This window comes from Acomys russatus, chromosome 4 (genome assembly GCF_903995435.1).
Source record: "Acomys russatus chromosome 4, mAcoRus1.1, whole genome shotgun sequence".
NCBI classification, from domain to species: domain Eukaryota; kingdom Metazoa; phylum Chordata; class Mammalia; order Rodentia; family Muridae; genus Acomys; species Acomys russatus.
Genome location: NC_067140.1, coordinates 35,989,337 through 35,996,140, shown reverse-complemented (window position 1 = coordinate 35,996,140; position 6,804 = coordinate 35,989,337). Strand labels below are relative to the sequence as shown.

Below are 6,804 nucleotides of genomic sequence, written 5' to 3'. Positions count from 1 at the left end.
ATCAAATCTCCAAACACCAAGAGAGACACAGTTGCAACTATCTATTCCTTTTCACCAAATAAAGATTTCAGCACCAAGAGTGGGTTACTCCTAACTTAGTTGTGGGCCCAAGATCCCCCATGGGCCTTTCCAAAGACCCAGACTGTTGCCAATACTCTAGGGTCCTCTTTTACATACTGACAACAGGTCCTATTGATGAGGATAACATACACAAAACTCATTGAACCTGGAGAGGTAGAACCAGTGCCTACCTTGAGCCTGTGCGCCTTTGTTTTTGATACAGGAATACTGTATACATTCTTATCTAAATAAAAATGTAAACACTAATCTAGACAGAAAAATTTAATCTACATTGGTATATATTGAAAGAGCAATGGTGTCACAAAACTGTAGGAAGGGCCAATCAACAACAAATTTGACTTAAGGCCTATTCCATGAGATGGAACCCATGCACATTATTGTGTAATTGACCCAGAATCAGATACTAGAAATCCCAGAGATTTATGGTAGTACCAAATAATGATAGTTAAAAAAGAAAAAAAAAAAGCATTTATTTAGCAGATTCCATTACAGTTATTAATAAGAGTATATTTGTTTTTTTGTATGCTAACTTATTTTTTCATTTTTTTAATTCATTCATGTTACCTCTTAATTGTTATCCCATCTCTTGTATCCTCCCATTCCTCCCTCCCTTCTGCTTCCACCATACTCCCCTTCCCTATGACTGTGACTGAGGGGGACCTCCTTGCCCTGTTTATGATCATAGGCAATCAAGTATCATCTTAGGAGCCTACTATCCTTCCTCTGAGTGCCACCGGGCCTCCCCATCATGCGAATGTGGTCAAATATGGGGCACCAGAGTTCATGTGAAAATCAGTATAACTGTATTTCTTAAAGGAGATACAAAACTAACTTTAATTTCCTGCTCACTGAAAGCAACTTATTCCTAGAAATTCAAGGGGAATTTATTACATTCTTATTTTTAAACTTTAATTCTACACTTCAACCACGTGTTATGCCACTCTGGCTTCTCCTGCTCTGCAAAAATAAGGAAAGGAAAGGCTAGAGTGTGTGAGCCTTAGGCACTCTCCACATTGGCAGATGGCCTTCTGTTCATTCTGAACTCAATTGAAATTACCTAAAACAACCAGGTGCTTCTCTTATACTCTACATGCTGGGATCTTTCTTTTCTTTTGTAATGATCCTTAATTTACCCCCTTTCTTTAAAGTGCTTGAGTCTCTGACTCAACACATTTGTTTTTCTTTATTCAGCTTTGCTTCCAACATTCATGCTAAGTACCTGTTTGTACTTTCTGTAATTGATTATTGGGAATAATTTAACAATGTACATTGAGGTGGAAGTAACTCTTCCAGATCACACACATACACACGCACACACACACAAATCTGTGGAGTGCATTATAGTTTGGTCAACTGCTCCTGAGCACAAGGCCTGCCCTAGAGTGGTTGATTCTGATTGCTATAAATCCCTAAAATTTCTATTGGATGCCATTGAGAATAAGCTGATATCAGTGTTGAGAATTAAGTCTTTATGGTGTTGTAAGAAGTAGAGTAACCTTAGCATGCCTACAAACTCTTTTCCTTTTGTGTGAATTGAATTGTTTATATTTTTCATAAAATACTTTTTGATATTCTTTCCTATCCTTATTTCTTAGTTTGTTCATCACCTCTACCTGACCAAACATCATATTATTTTTTCTTCCTCAAAAAAATGGACTAAATGGATAGCTGGGGCTGTCTGAGCTGCTTGCTGAAGCCAGTGCTGCTGTGCGAGGCGGTGGCTGCGCCTGGCCTGGCGGGCACCATGTGAGCATCCCGTGATGACTGGCGCTGTCCGCGCTCCATGTATGAATTCTTAGCCAAGGACATCGATGGGCACATGATTTGCCTGGATAAGTACAAGGGTTTCGTGTGCATCGTCACCTACGTAGCCTCGCAGTGAGGCAACACCAACGTAAACTACACTCAGCTAATTGATCTGCATGCCCGCTACTCGGAGTGTGGTTTACGAATCCAAGCCTTCCCTTGCAACCAGTTCAGGAGGCAGGAGCCAGGAAGTAATCAAGAATTCAAGGAGTATGCGGCAGGCTACAGTGTCAAGTTCGACATGTACAGCAAGATCTGTGTAAATGGGGATGATGCCCACCCACTGTGGAAATGGATGAAAGTCCAGCCCAAGGGCAGGGGCATGCTGGGAAACGCCATCAAATGGAACTTTACTAAGTTTCTCATTGACAAGAATGGCTGCATGGTGAAGAGCTACGGTCCCATGGAGGCACCCCAGATTATAGAGAAGGACTTGTCGTGCTATCTCTAGCGCACAAGTGTGTGCCCCCACCGAGCCCCCCGCCCTGCGACCCCTGGAGCCTTCCACCCGGCCACTCATGATGGTCTCCCTGCAAACCATCCGGCTGGTGGGGCAATCCTGAGGACCTGGCGTGCATCCCCGCCGGAGGAAGGCCCAGAGGCCTGTGGCGCCCAGCTCGAGCTTCACCTTGGCTGCCTTGTGGGAATAAAAAGGACTAAACAAGCAAGAAAAATAAAACAAAGGGAAATCATAGGTGGCAGTGATAATATCACCAATAACCTGAGGTTAAATAGGTCATAAGCCGAAGCCTACTACTGTATGATATGTTATTCTGCAAAAGGCACAAAGCGATAAAATAACATGTTACCCTATGGGGAAGGGCATTATATCATTAAACCCTCATGAGAGGAGATTAGTTTTGCAGTAGACAGGTATTAATAAAGATATATTCAACTGGACAATTTTCTGATGGTGGGAGACTTTGAAACACCTATCCTTACATGTGTATACCAAATTCCTCCCCTCAATGTTCATAGCTTCTTTGGAGGAGGAAACTGAAAGACCGTCTTAGTCAGAAGTAGTGGATGACTCCAAACAAACACAATTTTCCAGACACTGCAGCATGGAGTGTACATGTAAATTTACAGCAACCTTGACAGCAGGCACGAGGCAAAGAGTTCAAAACAGACACAACCCCAGTCTTAGAAGGTGAAGTAGTCATAAAGCACTCTTTGCAGTTAATTGCTGAGAAAGAGAATATTAGTTTTATCCAAAGGATAAACTTCATGCCCAGGAATTAGCCAACACAAAATGGACTCTAGAGTTTTCTTGTTTGTTTATTTGTGTGTGTAATTTTTGTTTCCTTTTATTTATTTATTTTATTTTGTTATTTGTTACGGCAAAATAAGACAGTATAAATTAAAGCAGTACTATATCAGACCCCACAAATAATTCCAAATATTTAAAATAATTAATTGATATCAGCTTGTTTTTCATAATAATAATAATAATATAAAATAAGTATAAGTTTTATCCTTTTACAGTTTAAAACTTTAGGCAATGTAGTGTTTAATTAACTGAGCAAGCCTAGTAAGAGGAAGAAAAAGATGGTATGTATCCAGACTAACTCTCAAGTACAGTTTTTTTTTTCTGATACAGGGAATCTCTGTGTAGCCTTGGCTGTCCTGGACTCCCATTGTAGACCATGCTGACCTCGAACTCATAGGGATACACCTGCCTCTGCTTCTAAGTGCTGGGATTAAATGCCTCCACTGCCTGGCAAGTACAGTCTTTTTAAATACATGAATAACATTTTCTCTCCACTTTATTATTATTGAGATTACTGTAAACTATACATTATCATATTACAATTGGAAAATGATTGCATATTAGGTATGTCATCTAATTGTAACCAAGATACATGTCTCCCCAAAGTAAATAACATTTAATGTTTTTTAAAACCAATGAAAAGATTCATAGTAACTTTCACACTCTTTACATAAGAATCTGAAATCCAAGGAGAAAATGGTGACTATGTATGTTCATACAATGTAGAGAAGACACATTATATTCAATTGTAAAATCACAAACAATCTCAGTCCCTTGGCTTTCAATGTACTGATCTTTCTATTATCATTATCTGTTTAGATATCATGGTATAATAATATACACTATCTGCCTTGACAGACATTGAAAGCCAGATGGAGAGAATATATACAGATTACTGAAAGTGTTCAGTAAACACCCATGTACAATAAATGGCTTCAGAATGACACATACAAATGATAGAGAGAAGTTTCATATTTGAGTTGATATGAACCTAGACAATACATCATGGCAGGGTAGAAAAAGTATGATGGATTATCAGTCAATTCATTCTGTATGGAAGTGCTTCAGACAAATCTGTAGCAGAAAACTGGAATGTGGATTCAAGACAACCATCTGCAGATTGTACTGAGCTGTTATTCTTTTACTGCTGTTGCCTTAGTTACTATTTTCACCAGTATGGTTTATTTTGAGACAGTCTCCATCTTTATATATTTTTGTTTTCTCAAATTCACTCACAGGCAGTGCCCACTTTAGATGCAATGTGTTCTTCCAAATCAGGATCTTAAAGTAGATCGGTCAGGAAGAATTTGAATGTACAGGCTTGGGCTGTAGATATACTGCTGCTCATCTCTTCAAACACTGGTTATACTTACCTAAATTGTATGTTGGAGCAAGAAATATACTGTTAGCTTTTACTACTAGCTTCCAATTCAGCAAAGCAGGTAAAAAAAAAAAAAGGGTGTTGAAGCCTGTGTTAATAAACACAGATATATTTTCTGCTGTTTAAAATTTTATTTTGATTTTACCACATTGAAGTAGCTGCTGTAATTTAGGAAGCTATCATTTAGCTAAAGCAATATTTCATCTTACTTTGATATAGAAGACATCTATATTTTCTTGAAAATAATATAGAAGCACAGTATTTGTGAATGAAACTTCCTTTAGCAATTGTAGATTTTAAATCCAGAAAACCATAAATTGGTACATTTTTTAAATTCTGAATAATTTGAACAAAAATCTAAAATAACTATATAAAAATTCTACAATTACCTCTTTCCTCCCCAAAATCAAGGATTTTTTAATTTTTGTTTTTTAAATTTATTCAGACTACATTTTAATTGTTATTCCATCACTTGTATCCTCCCATTCCTCTGTCCCTCCCTCTTTCACACTATTTCCCTCCCCTAGGTCTGTGACAGAAGGGGACATCCTCCCCCACCAAAAGGTAACAGCCTATCAAGTCTCATCTTGGTAGCCTGTTTATCCTTTCTCAGACTGCCACCAGGCCTCCCCACCAAAAGGAAGTACTCAAATATGGGGCACCAGAGTCAGTGCCCTCTCTCCACACCACTGTTGAGAATGTCTTGTCCATTGTCTAGATCCAAGTAGAGGTTCAATGTTTATTGCATGTATTGTCCTTGGTTGGTGCAGTAGTTTAATTAGACACCCCTGCATGCAGATCCACCTGTCATGATGTTCTTGTAGGTTTCTAGGACGCTCTGGATCCTTCTGTTTCCTCATTCCCCCATACATCTCTCACCTTGAGTCTCAATAGGAGGTCCTCACATCTATCCCAATCTCCTGGTAAGTGAAGAATTTCATGGGCCATCCCTTTTGGGCTAGTGTCCAATTATAAGTGAGTATATACCATGTGAGTCTCTGCTTTTGGGTTAACTCACTCAGTATGATCATTTCTAGTTCCATGCATTTGTCTGCGAATTTCAGGATTTCCTTGTTTTTAATAGCTGAGAAATATTCTATAGTGTAAATGTACCACAGTTTCTTTATCCATTCTTTGACTGAGGGACATTTAGGTTGTTTCCAGGTTCTGTCTGTTATGAATAAAGCTGCTATGAACATGTTTGAGCATATGTCCCTATTGCATGGTAAAGCATCTTCTGGGTATATTCCAAGGAGGGAATAGCTGAATCTTGAGGCAGCCTTATTCTCAGTTTTCTGAGAAAGTTCCAGACTGATTTCCAAAGTGGTTACAAGTTTGCACTCCCTCCAGCAGTGAAGGAGTGTTCCCCTTTCTCCACAGCCTCACCAGCATGTACTGCCATTTGAGTTTTTGATCTTAGCCATTCTTATGGGTGTAAGATGGTATCTCAGAGTCCTTTGATTTGCTTTTCTCTGATGACTAAAGATGTTGAGCATTTCTTTAAGTGTTTATCAGCCATTTGATGCTCCTCTGTTGAGAATTCTCTATTGAATTCTGACCCCCATTTCTTAATTGGTTGATTTGCTTTGGTGGAGTTTAATTTCTTCAGTTCTTTATATATTTTGAATATTAGACCTTTTCAGAAGTAGGGTTGATGAAGATCTTTCACTGTCACTTTGTTTTGTTGGCAGTGTCTTCTGCCTTACAGAAGTTTCTCAGACTCATGAGGTCCCATTTATTAATTGTTGACCTTAGAGTGTGGGCTATTGGTGTTCTGTTCAGGAAGTTGTCTCATGTTCCAATGAGTTCCAGGCTCTTCCCCACTTTTCATTCTAACAGATTTAGTGTGTCATGTTTTATGTTGAGGTCATTAATCCACTTGAATTTGAATTTTGTGCATGGTGATGAATATGGATCTACTTGCATCTTTCTAGATGTTGACATCCAGTTAGACCAGCACCATTTGTTGAAGATGCTATCATTTTTCCATTGAATAGATTTGGCTTCTTTGTAAAAAATTAAGTGTCCAAATACATGTGGGTTTATTTTCTGGGTCTTCAATTCAATTCCATTGGTCAACCAGCCAATTAATTGGTTAACTAATTCATTTCTTCACTTTACATCCCATTTGTAGCAACCTGCCTCTTCTCCTCCCTGTCCTACCTTCCCTCTATATTCCTCCTCCATATCTCCTATTCCTCAGAAAAGGGGTGCAGCCATTCCCACCCTCACCAGCTCATCAGGTTACATCACACCTAAGCATTTC

The 6,804-nt window shown here is 38.8% G+C and overlaps 1 pseudogene; it reads left to right on the top strand.

Annotated features, from left to right (window-relative positions):
• The first annotated feature begins 1,810 nt into the window (after positions 1-1,810).
• On the top strand, positions 1,811-2,338 carry LOC127188568 (phospholipid hydroperoxide glutathione peroxidase-like; annotated as a pseudogene).
• The last annotated feature ends 4,466 nt before the right edge of the window (positions 2,339-6,804 follow it).